Raw genomic sequence first — 14,938 nt, forward strand, 5'->3', positions numbered from 1 at the left:
AGCCTAACTGATAATAGTCTGTGGACATTGTACAACCTGTGATTGAGTTTTTCATTCACTCCATTAGGCCTGCACTAATGATTGCATCACTCAATTCTGATTAAATATCATGATATCAACACACACGATGATGGCTATATGGTAAAGATACGCTGATGCTCTCTTTTTCATAAATGTTTACTCCATAATTATTCCCCCAGTCTAAGGTACTTGTCAGGCTGTGGTACGTCTGTGGGTCATGCCACGGTTTGGCCTATGGTGTAGTTGGAGCACTTACTTGACTGACAGAAGGGAAGAGGAGCAGGGTTAACAAGTGCATGACAGTCTACAGTGCTCACCTTGTCACTCAAAGTGAAGGTCCACAGTCTCCCCAGTAACCCACAGAGGTGACAAGACGGTGTGGAATGTGACTTTTAACTCTCTGGGGCTCAGAAGGCCACAAGTTCAGCATCTCCCCTCACTCACCCTGCCTGGGACATTGTTCTGTGGTGTGTTAGGGTGGAGGTGGGGAAAGGGACTAAGGGCTCTGGCTCAGGCTTCGTCCATAGTTGTTACCACACGTGTTGGGATGAGTCTGGATTCCATCAACACTGAACAACCCTGTTCCTAATTAGCCTACTGAGAGGTATAGCAAGGCAAATGTTTTTTTAAGCGATGGCTGTTGATCTTTAAACTGATACTGACAATGGTTTTAGACCACGTTCAAAACCACAAAACCACAACAACAAAAAAAGATATGTCACACTTGAGGATGATTTTACATTTTCCGCTCAATTGTTTAACCCCACCACTAAATGAAAGATATATATATATATACATATATATATACAGATGAATATGTATGAACTTTCCAATGTGTAAGTCGCTCTGGATAAGAGCGTCTGCTAAATGACTTAAATGTAAATGTAAATATATATACGTATATATAGGCTATCGGTATTCCGCCATTAATCAAATTAATTTGTGGAACTGTCATCAGCAATTTTGTCACAACAGGTCTATCAGTCTTGTCAATGGTGAAAGAACCCTGCACAGCAAATTGACAAGTGTTGATTTTTCAGTGTCACATGTCTAGTGTTAATGAAGGAGTTAAATTAGTTCTGTAAGAGTGAAATTAACACTCAGTGGTGTAAAATAACCCCCAGTATTGGTGTTAATAACTAGAGTTATTGGTTTAAACGGCGAATAGTAAAACAGTCCCATCAAAACCACAGCATGCTCTACTGCGGGTAGATTGTTTAGGATTATTTTTAATATCTTTGTTTTTGCATCTTAAGCACCTTCCCAAAATTATTCACAACCCTTGAATTTTTCCACATTTAGTTGTGTTACAGCCTGAATTGAAAATTGATTAAATTGAGAGTTTTTGTCACTGGCCTATACATAATACTCCATAAAGTGAAAGTGGAATTATGTTTTTCAAAATTTTTACAAATACAAAGCTGAAATGTCATGAGTCAATATGTTTTCAATCCCTTTGTTATGGCAAGGCTAAATAAGTTGAGGAGTAAAAATGTGCTTAGAAGTCACATAATAAGTTGCAAGGACTCAATCTTTGTGCAATAATAGTGTATAACATAAGTTTTGAATGTCTAACTCATCTCTGTACCGCACACATAAAATGATCTGTCAGGTCCCTCGTTCGAGCAGTGAATTTCAAACACAGATTCAACCACAAAGTCCAGGGAGGTTTTCCAATGCCTCGCAAATAAGTACACCTATTGGTAGATGGGTAGAAAAGCAGACTGAATATCCTTTTGAGCATGGTGAAGTTAGGGTGTATCAATACACCCAGTCAATACAAAGATACAGACATTACTGAGTACCACTCTCCATAGTGGTGGTTGTATCATGTTATGGGTATGCTTGTAATCGTTAGGACTGGGGATAAGGACTCAGGATAAAAAAGAAACCGAACGGAACTAAGGGGAAAGGAAAATCCGGTTAAATCTGGTTATGTCTGCTTTCCACCAGACACTGGGAGATTAATTCACCTTTCAGCAGGACAATAACCTAAAACACAAGGCCAAATCTACACTGGAGTTGCTTACCAAGAAGACAGTGAATGTTCCTGAGTGGCCAAGTCACAGTTTGGACTTAAATCTACTTGAAAATCTATGGCAAGACTTGAAGATGTTTGTCTAACAATGATCAACAACCAATTTGACAGAGCTTGAAGAATTTTGAATAAAATGAATGTGCAAATACTGCACAATCCAGGTGTGGAAAGATCAGAGACTTACCCAGAAAGACTCACAGCTGTAATCGCTGCCAAAGGTGCTTCTACAAAGTATTGAGTCAGGGGTGTGAATACTTATACTGTATAAATGAGATATTTATGTATTTCATTTTCAATAAATGTGCAAAAATGTCGAACAACATGTTTTCACTTAGTCATTATGAGGTATTGTGTGCAGATAGGTGAGAAATGTAATCCATTTTGAATTCAGGCTGTAACAGAATTCAAAGGGTATGAATACTTTCTGAACTCTTACACAAAGATAAATGACATACATTTTTCTAAACTAATCCAATCAGTTAGTCACATTTATTGCACCTGTTACTGAAATGGTTGTTGTTCTGGTTAAAATGGTTTAGGTAGTCTTTTTAATAGTCATTCTTAATGCAGGTTGGTGGTGAATAAAAATTTAAACAGTTGGAAATCCTAACTCTGGCTGGATTCGATTAGGAATAACACATCGCTTTGAAAGCCAGCATAATGTGACTTGCAGGTGTTGCCTGAAAACCAGGAATTTCCTAACACCACTGTGTTAGGGTCAAACTAGGCCGTCAAAGTAAGGCCTTATGATATACAGTATGTAATGTATTGTCATACAGTTTCATTTTAATGATAACATTCTCATAGGTACTCATTTGGTGACAGCCACAGGCCTTTTAAAGGAAAGAATTTAACAACCATGTTTCTGTCATTAACAAATACACTCATGGGTGGTAACTCAATTCACATGAAAAGAAAAGGAACCATGAAAGATAAGCAAATTAGGCTCTACACCATAAAGTGTTAAAACACCCAAAATGACTTACTGAGACAATGTTTTTGTCTAACACTAACATGAGTTAAGTCTAGATCAACACTAGTGTTGAACACAAATAACACTGTGAGTGTTAATTGCCCCATAGTGTTACATTTGAGTGACACTGGCAAATTTAATGCAGTGGTAATTTTCTACACTGCAGAGTTTTACATTACCACTCAAAATGTAACATTAATCTGATTACTTTTTACTCTCTGTAGAGTGGGACCTACGTACTCTGAGATAATGTTACAATTAACTCTTTAAGGGTTGGTTTAACACAGCTAAATGTACTGTGTGATGACTGGTCTGACAGTTTATAGATACTGTTTGATACTGTTGCTGTCATACACCAGTGACTATAATGATGAATGTGGGCTCTGTCTCTCGCAAAGGTTTTAGCCAATCGCCTCCAATGATAATCAACTTCCCCATCATCTCAATTTAGTCAGCTAACACTTGAACTGCTCCTCTGTCAGCTAGTGATGGGAAGTTCGGCTCTTTTTAATGACTCTGATCTTTTCAACTCGTTCAGTAAAAAGAACAAATCTTTCTACTCATTTCGTTCATTTGAGACAGTAATGCCAAAAGCACGCAGGACCCCCTACTGGCAAAAATGGAAATGAAAACTCGAATCATGATTCTACAAGCCTCTCGTTCACATGTCGTTCACCATAAGGGGCTTATTGGAGCTGTCATTTGTGATTGAGACTTTTTTTGCTAGGCATGCAAATAAGATGATTTTTTGATACATTTGAATCTAGGTCTAGTTGTGGCAGCAACCAGACTAGATTGTGAACAACTCTTGGCAGAATGCATTGCTTGACTGACGTGAGTGTGATAAGCACACTGTCATTCGCGAACTGCAAAACCATAAAGAATTATTAATTCTCGACCTCAAGATTTTTGAGTAGAGACTGAGTATGTTTTGGTTCTGCAAAGCTGTATCCATCATTTATTCTTGCACCATGCGATCAATTACCAGTTCTAAACATGTATTTTTCTTCTCTATGATGTTATTGCTTTCTGCAGCGTGAGCTAAACTGAGTGTACAAAACATTATGAACACCTGCTCTTTTCATGACATAGACTGACCAGGTGAATCCAGGTGAAAGCTATGATCCCTTTATGATGTCACTTGTTAAATCCACTTCAATCAGTGTAGATGAAGGGGAGGAGAGGTCAAAGAAGGACTTTTAAGCCTTGAGAGATGGATTGTGTACAGTATGCGTGCCATTCAGAGTGTGAATGGGCAGGAATGGTCAAGAATGGTCTACCACCCATAGGACATCCAGCCAACTTGACACAACTGTGTGAAGCTTTGGAGTCAACATGGACCATCATCCCTGTGGAATGCTTTCGACACCTTGTAGAGTCCATGGCCCAATGAATTGAGGCTGATCTGAGGGCAAAAAGGCGGGTGCAACTTAATATTATGAAGGTGTTCTTACATTTTTGTATACTCAGTGTATTTTACAGTTGTTGGTTGGAGCACATCTCCGGAGCCCTTTGCCGGAGGACCTTGTTTTAATCCTGGTGTAGTCATTGCGGCCAGCAAGTCCAGCGAACTACAAAATGAACGAGTCAGTCCGAAAAAAAAGAATCATGACTCTCGAGTCAGTAAAAAGAGTTGTTGAAAAAGAACGAATCATTCGCCAACTGCACATCACTACTCTCAGCAAAGGCGAGACCAGAGTTTCATTCAGTCATTGCATTTTCATTAGCATGTTACCTTGTCTTTGTGCTTGAGATCTGACTCACTCCTTTCATCGAAGCAGGTGGTTAGTCCTCACAGCTGTTTCCTGGGCTCAGTAGCGTTGCAATTCATGGTGATTCACAGCTGTTCATGTTCTTTTCTTCATAGTTGCATGTCCTATTATCAATTTGTCTAATCCAACATGAGATAGCAAGCTAGCTAATGAGCTTGTAGGAGCTAGCTTAAGCCAGACACTTTGCTTTCTACTGTTCATTATGTAACATACAGCACATCAAATCACGGCTGATAGCTGACAGGAGTGGACTTTATAAAACAACACACAATTATAATTATAAGGTAGACTTCTGTAACACCATGTTACCTCAAGAACAGCTCATCTTGACTGAAGACTAGGAGAACGCAGGCAGCTTAAAAGGACCTGCTCTAACCTGGCACAAACCATTCATATCTTCAAACAGGTAAATTCATAATGACCATATCACGCATGAAAGGCTATACTATTGTACACTTGACATTACAATGGCCAATACTTAACATCAATTAACGAGAGGTGTGCAGCCATGAACTTCGCGTGCCAATCTTGGTTATAATTCTAAATGAATGATAACCAGACTCTGGTTTGTACTTTACATGACACAAAGCATAAGTTTAAGGAATTAGCGACAGCACAGTTAGCAATCAATATGCGTAGCAAACAACTAGTCGACTGTGACAATTGTTATAAAAAAAGAGCAGCGGCCTATGTTTCTGTGGAGAAATTGACATAAATATCCAACTTGATCACAAGCACTCAATATTGTTTCCTCGTCTCAGGTACATTGCAATTCATTGTGTTCACAGCTGTCCATGTCCTTATCCTTATCACGCCCTGTTAGCAATTTATCTAATCCAAAATGAGCTAGCTAGCTCTGGCCTAGCTGGTATGGTCTAGCTGTCTAGCTTTAGCCTCTTTGCTAACTAGGCTACTGTTTTTATACAACACGGCATACGGCTGATGTTGATGATGGGAGTGGACTTCACCTGGATGCCTAGCTGGATGCATACAGTAATCAACATAGATACAGGCCGCATGGCTAAGGGCTCACCAAGTGAAATGGGGTGGTCAGCATTTAGTTTCACCCAATTAGGTATACATGTAGTTGAGAAACACTAGGTTCAAATGAGTGCCTCGCTTTCATCCACGTTTACACTTAGTTGACCGTGGAAAAGAGTTTGTTGTATCCCTTGTATATGAGTAGAACAACAGGATAATAGGCAAAAAAGAAAACAAAAACAGATTTATCAAATACCCTCTTTGCATGTATTTGTTCGGCTTTTTCATTTGTTTATTGCTTTTGCTACCCTCTCCACCCCCCATATCCCCCCTCTCCCCGCCCCCCACCTCCCACATTACAGCCATTTACCTAATTGGATAAAACGACTCCTGGATGTTAGCCAAGGGGTTTTATAGTCCGTGTTTGCGATTCGGATGTTTGATTATAGGCTCTCTTTGATAATTGCTCTCAGTTTCCTACCAGCCAGCCGGGCCCTCTCTCTTTATCACTTCCTTGCCATGCTGTGAGCAGCAGTTGAGCGCCCAAATCAGCCACCGGGCTGTAAAAGGTACCACAGCATGTCTTCTGGGCCCAACATCATAAGCATGTTTCGTGCCCAGTTTACCGAAGCTAATTATCCCTAATTTGAGGTAATGGCGTAATCAAGTGTGAGCTATTATCACAGATCCTTCCTCTGCCTTCCCTCTCAAACGGCAGGCCCTCAAAGGTGAGCATTCCTACCTTTGTTGCGCTCGTCCTGGTTTCTCTCTTACTTCCTCTACTCCCTCCCTCCCTCCCTCCCTCCCTCCCTCCCTCCCTCCCTCCCTCCCTCCCTCCCTCTGAAACTGTTCCTGGATTCTTTTCCCATCTTTGCATTCCTTTGAAATACATTTGATGCTGTCAAGTATTGATCATTTTCCGTAGAAAATCTAGATTTCATCACCTGAGGTGGTCCTAGAAGGTCCCCTGTAGCTGCTACGGTTATCACAATGCTGAGAGCAGAGGGGACGTAATCCATTCTGTCGCTCAGGGGGCTTCCAGCGACCTTCCATGTTCTCAAGGAGCCCCTCCTGCAGGCCCCACCTTGGACAGAGATAAAGCTAGTTCCTCCCTACCTCCAGCCCCATACTACTGATAGGGCTCCTACTCTATCAGCTCTGGCCTGCATGCTTAATGAGCTTATATCAGTTATTGGAACCTTCCTACCCGAGGAACATTTCTACCTTTGCAAAGTAAAAGACCCTGAGGACAGACAAAAAGTTGCGAATATGTAACACCTCATGCCCATTTTATATTCATTTCTGGATAACTGAAACTAAGTTGGGCAACTCATTATTACTGCATTCAACAATGCCATCTCATTGCAAAAATGTCAGGTTAGTTCATGGAGAAACAGACTGGCACCAAGGCTAAGCTGCAACCATACGTGCAAGAGAAGTTGAACTCCACATCTTAGTACTTGACATGGAGACGTAGTTTAGAATTGCTTCCTATTTATACAGTAGTTGCACTACTACAACCATTCAAAGGAATCAATGTCAATTATTCAGTGTTAAATGTTATCCTCATCTGTGTCACACTGTTCTTATGTAGATAGAGGTTGTGGAAGTAAAATAGGGTTTTAATACGTTCTCTGAATTTGAGAAAAGAATGCATACTGGTCCTATTTTGTCTTGAAAAGAAAGGTTGACAACAGCTTTTAATTAAACCTGTATTTCCCCCTTCTCCCTCTATCGCTCTTTTACACATTGTTTTAGACTCACACATGCTCACTCAAGCACACACACACACACACTCTCACACACACACACACACGCACGCACGCACACACACACACACACACACACACACACACACACACACACACACACACACACACACACACACACACACACACACACACACACACACACACACACACACACACACACACACACACACACACACACACACACACACACACACACACACACACACACACACACACACACACACACACACACACACACACACACACACACACACATAACAGTGATTACTATTATTCTAATCCTTTTATTTTATTTCCCTCCCCGTCACTGCCTGCTCTTTGGCAGCCTGTATGCAAATGTGGTAGGTAATGAGCGGAGAAAGGCGGAGAGGATGAGAGGGAGGGAGGGAGGGAGAGAAAGAGGGAGGGAGGGAGGGAGGGAGAGAATTGTACAGTGCCTCTGAACAATCAAAAAAGCACCCCCCCCCCTGTTCTTTGTACTCTCCTGCATTTCTTGTCTCATAGAGAGAGGGGGGTTGCTGCTGTCATGTGCCTGACAGATATTGAAGATAATTGTCCGCTTTCTTCGTCTTGCCTGTGTAATTCCACTGCTGCTGCAGCTCACGCAACACTCACCTGGGCAGGAGAGAGAGAGAACAGGGAGAAAGAGGTGGAGAGGAGGGAGAGAATGGTGGGAGGGAAGAGGGTTGAAGAAAGTGGTGGTAAAATGAAGATGTAGGCTCTATTGTTGCAGCGATAAAAATACATCGCTGGGACCAAGGTTGTACAGCCTACAAAATACACATAGAGGATGACTCGTTAAGGTCTCGTTACATCTATGTATCTTAGTCTCATTTGTGTGTGAGACAATGCCAAATATCCAATTAATACCACTTTATTTGTGCTGTGGATTTACTGTATATTTAAAAGCTATAATGCAAAAACATAACATCTCTTGAGTTAGTGAGCTCATGGAAAAACTGTAGGGACTTTGCTATCCCTCTGTCTTTTCTGGACAGCATCTAGCCTGCTTTAAATGCACTGAGCAGTCCAGAGGACAGAGACCACTGAGAGCAGTGCAGCAAAGGAAACCTGGGCTCCAGAACAGGTGTCTTATTTTGAGGAATACATTTGAATGATAAAAACCCACGAGAGGATTATTCATGCATCTCCCTCTTCGGTTGGAGTGCATAAACTATTCATGAGCTGGAGGAATTCAGATTTCCAGTTCAGCTCCTAGCTACGCATGGGAGCTCTGCGATGGTACATGTTGACTCTGGGGGACAAAGAGATTCAGGTGGGTTCATATACTGTGAGTTCCGGTTCAGTGTTAGTCAGGTTTGAACCTGGTCGTAACTACTCTGTTGCTCACTTCAGCTGCTGTAACATTTCACCTGTGTGCTTTGACCTGGAGTCTTGTAAAGTCTTCCCTTCCTCTACTTTACAGCACTGGGAAGAGGACTTGCTCTATCTTACATAAGACAATAGGAATTAGGCTGTTTCAATTAAAATTGGGGGTTTGTTGGTACCAACAGGGCTTGCGAAGGTGTGGTCAGAAGGAAGGAGACACATTGGAGGCAGGGTTTAGAAAGCAAAAAGCTCAACAACTGCTTTTGTCCTGTTTCCTGTGACAGAGAGACGGGTTGGGAAAAAGGCCGACCCTTTCTACCCCTCCCCCCTGCCCTCCTCCTTTTCCTCCCACTACTTGGGTCAGATGTTTTCACTGTCACTGTCTTTTTCCTGGGCAATGGTGAAAAATGCACAAACATGCAGCCAAATCAAACAATGGTCCTTCCCATTGCTAAGCACTGTCTAGAAGAACTGGGCCAGTCTCCAGCACTGGTGAATGCTGGGATAATACTAGGCCTCACCAGAAGCAACCCAGGCCCCTCCTCCACCCATAGGCCCCTCCTCCACCCATAGGCCTACACAACCTCATTTGGTCCCGCAAGTCCATGCAGCCGACATGTACTATTTTCATCACAACCACCAATCAAAGCAGTTGTCTGAGTCTGAGCTTGACTTTCTTTATCACAAGCGTATTATTGACTTTCATTCAAAATCATGATCGTAGGTATTCCAGTGATTTTGCCATCTACTTGTGGTCACCTCTCTACCAGTTGTGATTGTGGATGAAGATGCAATAGTGCTGTAAATGCCAGTGTGTGATGTATCTGAGGAGGATATTAGACCACTAGTGGTTAGGGTCAAGTGGTCACATGAAGGGCAGTGTGTGATTGTGGTATGAGGTGGCCTGGTGTCTGTCCAGGACTTAACCCAATCGATGAGCTGCAAGTTTATCCTCTAATTACTGCAGTGGCCGCCCCTCACCTTCTCTCAGTAACTTATCAATAACACGCTTCCACTCCTTCCCCAGGACCCATAAATCTTGGGCGCTGAGCCTCGTGGAGCCTCCTTCAGTCTCCCAGTGAACGACCCAGAGGAAGCCTGGACACGTGTTAACAATCGCTGACAGGTCTGTCCCAACCCCGCCACTAAATACCGTTGGAGAATGACGGCTTCGAGTTTTCTTGTTTTTCCTCTGACTTCCTCTTCCTAAAAGTATTTCTGCTTCTTTCTCTTTCCATATTACTGGCTTTCTCCCTTCCTTTACCTCTCCCCCCCTCTCTCTCTCCCTCCGCTGGAGAGGCCAGGATTGTGTCTTGGCAAGGGGAGATAACCTGTAGGCCATGGATGAAGGGATTTGGATGATTGTGCGAGGAGGGGGGCGATGGAGACGGTTGACGGAAGGGAGGGGGATGGATGCATCCTGTAGGACTGGTGGATTTATCACTGTTTCTAGGGTGTGGTATCAGGGAGAGAAGGACACACAGAAAAGATAAGAACACTCCCCAAACACATGCACATCTTTCATACACACACACACACACACACACACACACACACACACACACACACACACACACACACACACACACACACACACACACACACACACACACACACACACACACACACACACACACACACACACACACACACACACACACACACACACACACACACACACACACACACACACACACACACATGCACAGAAATATAAATTATAAATACTAAGTTAACACCTAATAACACTCTATCATGCAACAATAGCAACCCACCTGGAATATTATAAACACACTTATCTTTGAGAATTCACAATGAATCATATGACACAGGTAATTTGAAAGGAGGCTCAAGGCAGCTGGGTAGCTAAATGTTTTGTTGTGGCAACAGGTGTGCTATCGAGAGAGGGATACAATGGAAAGTGGGGAGTGAGGGTTAATGTGAATAATTATACTGTAAAGACTGAAAAAACGATTTGCTGCCTCTCACAAAGTGCCTCTTTTATCTCAATGTCCATCCCTCTGTCCCTCAGTCCAGGTTGGCTGAGGAATGCAGCACTGAATGAACTGGGAAGGATGAGAGGATCTACATGTAGGAGATGCTCCCTAGACCCCATACTTCACCTAGCCTTAACCAGAGGTGAATCCTGCCTACTGAGCACCCAAACAGGACACGGCAAGCCCATTACCTGCCTGTCCTCCCCTGTCTCCTCATCCGATAGGTCTGGAAGATCCACAGTGTAAGTGGACAGATGGTGTTGTAGACAAGGTAACACCCAGAAACAATAGAATAGGCAGAACCTTTCCATGGCTGTAAGAGCTCTCTGTGGTGATATACAGTAGGTAGATGTACTGTAGATGGCATGCAGTGGCTAGAGAGAGTTTGCCTCCGTGTGTATAAAAGCTCCTAGAAGAGAACGAGAGGCACGTAGGCTTTCAACAACTAAGCACAGCAGTTGTGATTTCCACTTGATATTAGAATAGGTTGATGTCCAGACTATTTTCTAATATTTTCCACTTTCTTCCCCTTTAAAAAATATGATCTTCTTAGGTTGTGTAGTAGATGGTATGATTGTTGTAGCAACCCTGGTGTATGACTGTTGTAGCAACCCTGGTGTATGATTGTTGTAGCAACCCTGGTGTATGACTCTTGTAGCAACCCTGGTGTATGATTGTTGTAGCAACCCTGGTGTATGACTGTTGTAGCAACCCTGGTGTATGATTGTTGTAGCAACCCTGGTGTATGATTGTTGTAGCAACCCTGGTGTATGATTGTTGTAGCAACCCTGGTGTATGATTGTTGTAGCAACCCTGGTGTATGATTGTTGTAGCAACCCTGGTGTATGATTGTTGTAGCAACCCTGGTGTATGATTGTTGTAGCAACTCTGGTGTATGATTGTTGTAGCAACCCTGGTGTATGACTGTTGTAGCAACCCTGGTGTATGATTGTTGTAGCAACCCTGGTGTATGATTGTTGTAGCAACCCTGGTGTATGATTGTTGTAGCAACCCTGGTGTATGACTGTTGTAGCAACCCTGGTGTATGATTGTTGTAGCAACCCTGGTGTATGATTGTTGTAGCAACCCTGGTGTATGACTGTTGTAGCAACCCTGGTGTATGATTGTTGTAGCAACCCTGGTGTATGATTGTTGTAGCAACCCTGGTGTATGACTGTTGTAGCAACCCTGGTGTATGATTGTTGTAGCAACCCTGGTGTATGACTGTTGTAGCAACCCTGGTGTATGACTGTTGTAGCAACCCTGGTGTATGACTGTTGTAGCAACCCTGGTGTATGACTGTTGTAGCAACCCTGGTGTATGACTGTTGTAGCAACCCTGGTGTATTTTCCTTCCAGAAGAGAGAAATATAGCTTAAATAAACATGTGCGCCTGCGTGTGTGGGTGTGTGTGTGTGTGTGTGTGTGAGCGTGCCCCTAAGTGTGTGTTTGTATGTCGGAGAAATGTGCAACACATTAAGTGCTGGCAGCCTCTCTACATGCATAAGTTTGATTCATATGTACAGAGGTGCTCCAAGAGGCTGGCTCTCTCTCCAGGCACCGCCAAGGATGACTCACTTTAGCACTCGGTCCGTCTAGTGAAGGAGACTCTGACGCACCAGTCAGATACATGGAGGATAGACAGTACTGCTAGTGGTCAGTGACAGTGACACACTTTTCCTGTGTGGGGGTTTCTGCAGGGGCTTCAAGTATACTTCTTTGACTTGCTTTGTTTTGTTTCTGTGAATCACAAAGTGGCGCTAACTCCCAGAAAACAGCAGGGTATCTTGCGCTCTCTCTTGGCTGTTGTGGAGGACAGTTGGGCTGTGCTGGGCTGTGCTGGGCTGTGCTGGGCTGTGCTGGGCTGTGTTGGGCTGTGCTGGGCTGTGCTGGGCTGTGCTGGGCTGTGTTGGGCTGTGCTGGGCTATGTTGGGCTGTGCTGGGCTGTGCTGGGCTGTGCTGGGCTGTGTTGGGCTGTGCTGGGCTGAGCTGGGCTGTGTTGGGCTGTGCTGGGCTGTGCTGGGCTGTGTTGGGCTGTGCTGGGCTGTGCTGGGCTGTGCTGGGCTGTGCCTCTGTGTGTGGGAGAGAGGGAGGATGCAAGGATACGTTTGGAACGTGGCCGGATGCCCCACTGTTTGGAATGTATCACGCCAAGGCTCTTTTAATTAGGCTGATCAAGTGTTTTATGGGATTTGGACCCACGCTCCATTCCATTAACACATCCTCAAGCACTACTCCCACTCCTCTTCTCTCAATCGCTCTTCTGTCTAGATTGTCCTCTTTATCTACCTTGTTTTCTCATTATCCCCTCTTTTCTCTCATTTGATTTTTCTTTTTCTCCCTTCTCTCTTTTTTTCTTTATCTACCTCTTGTATATCCCTCCACATGCAGGGAAAAGGTTAATGGTCAAAACATTGTTTCGCTTCCACTTAATGCAAAACCCTGTTGTGAGCATAGGGCATTACCATGTTATTCATTGCTCCCATATTATGTACCGGTGCTATTTCCCCTGCCCCTCTGATCCTGAGGCATGGGAGGGATTTTTCCATTATTGATCTAAGATGAACCCTCCTATTGCTCTGTATTTAATGTCAACATGTATTAATATATATTGAACAATACTTTAAAATGCCATAACAAGTCTTACGTTAGCCTAATTGTTGTGATAAGGTGAATTGTGTTCTTCAACTTTGACCGAGCAATAATGTTGATTGGACACAAGCGAACTAGAGCATTTAGAATTCCAAAGGGGCTTGCACAAGATAATGACCATTTGGGAACATGAATGCGTTTACATTTCTCCTTTTTGATGTTTTGAAAGAAAATAGCACCTGTGCTTAGCGCCTCTGGGATTGTGCTGTCTGTCAGCGGGATGTTGTGTGCTGCTGTTTTTTAAAGTTGCCACAGCAACCGTCCTCTTTCTTTCTTAGGGGGCCCATGGCTCCTGGGTCGCATATTTTAGGCGTGGAATGTAACTCACAGAAAAGGGAGAAAGGGGGTAAAAAATAGCACCTGGAGCAGCTGATCCATGTGTAGATCCCAGTGTAGACTCTGTGTGAGACTAAGCCTCTCTTTTGTCTTCGCTGCCTGTCTTTGTTGTTTCTTTGCTGTTGTCCACACAAATAATGAAAAAAGGATCCACTTGACAGACCTCACATCATGTGTGGCGTTTGGGACAAAACGTTAGTGACTGTTTCTTGGCAGTCTCAGATGATGCTGCTGAGCCTTGATCGGAGGGGAGTAAGTTACAGTGAGGGGAATCTGGAACCAGTGTGGAGAGTGGGCCGGAAGTTGAAAGTGTCTACTGCTTTTCCATGAAGGTCATGTGCACATTTACAGACAGTCCAGTCCAGTGGCTGCTCTCTGCTGACTCCTGGAGCACTGAGAGTGGTTTGCCATGGCCTGCCTGCCACTCATAACTGGAGCTTCAATGCCCGAGTATAGCATAGTCCAAATACTGTACATGTGTCAAATAACTTATAAAGCTGTTACTTTTATTTAATTGCAGACTGGTCCGGTAAAAATATCACAAGTCATTGGCTGTGAATTTCTGTATAAATCTGAAATGATTTGTCTTCAAATGGGATCAGTAATAGTTTCTGAATTGCTAATGAGTCATTTCATAAGAAAATGTCTATATGAAAGCTATTGCCTGCTGCAGTTATTGTAAACACAAACCATTAAAGTGCATTTAGGGACTTCATGAGAAGGTTTGTTTTGCATTGTCAAAATCAATTTCAGGGTTAATGGTTTCAAATAAAAAGCCACAGAAATATTAATAATGCCTTAGAGGTGGATCAATGAGTACACACCCACAGACACAGACACACACATAAACACACACACTTACATTTTTATTCTGGCTGTTGTTACTGTACTTTGATGCAGTGTAAATGTGTAGGCAGAGAGAGGATGAGCAGAGCAGATAGAGAAGTTTTGAGGAAGTTAAATGAGGGAGCGTGACTCATCCTTCATCGCCAACATAGAGACTGTTTCCTCTTCCATCTGGGTCTGATCCACAACCTTAATGTTCCTAGAAGTTGGCCATGATAAAAT

Source organism: Salvelinus alpinus, chromosome 5 (assembly GCF_045679555.1).
Source record: "Salvelinus alpinus chromosome 5, SLU_Salpinus.1, whole genome shotgun sequence".
In the NCBI taxonomy this organism is placed as follows: domain Eukaryota; kingdom Metazoa; phylum Chordata; class Actinopteri; order Salmoniformes; family Salmonidae; genus Salvelinus; species Salvelinus alpinus.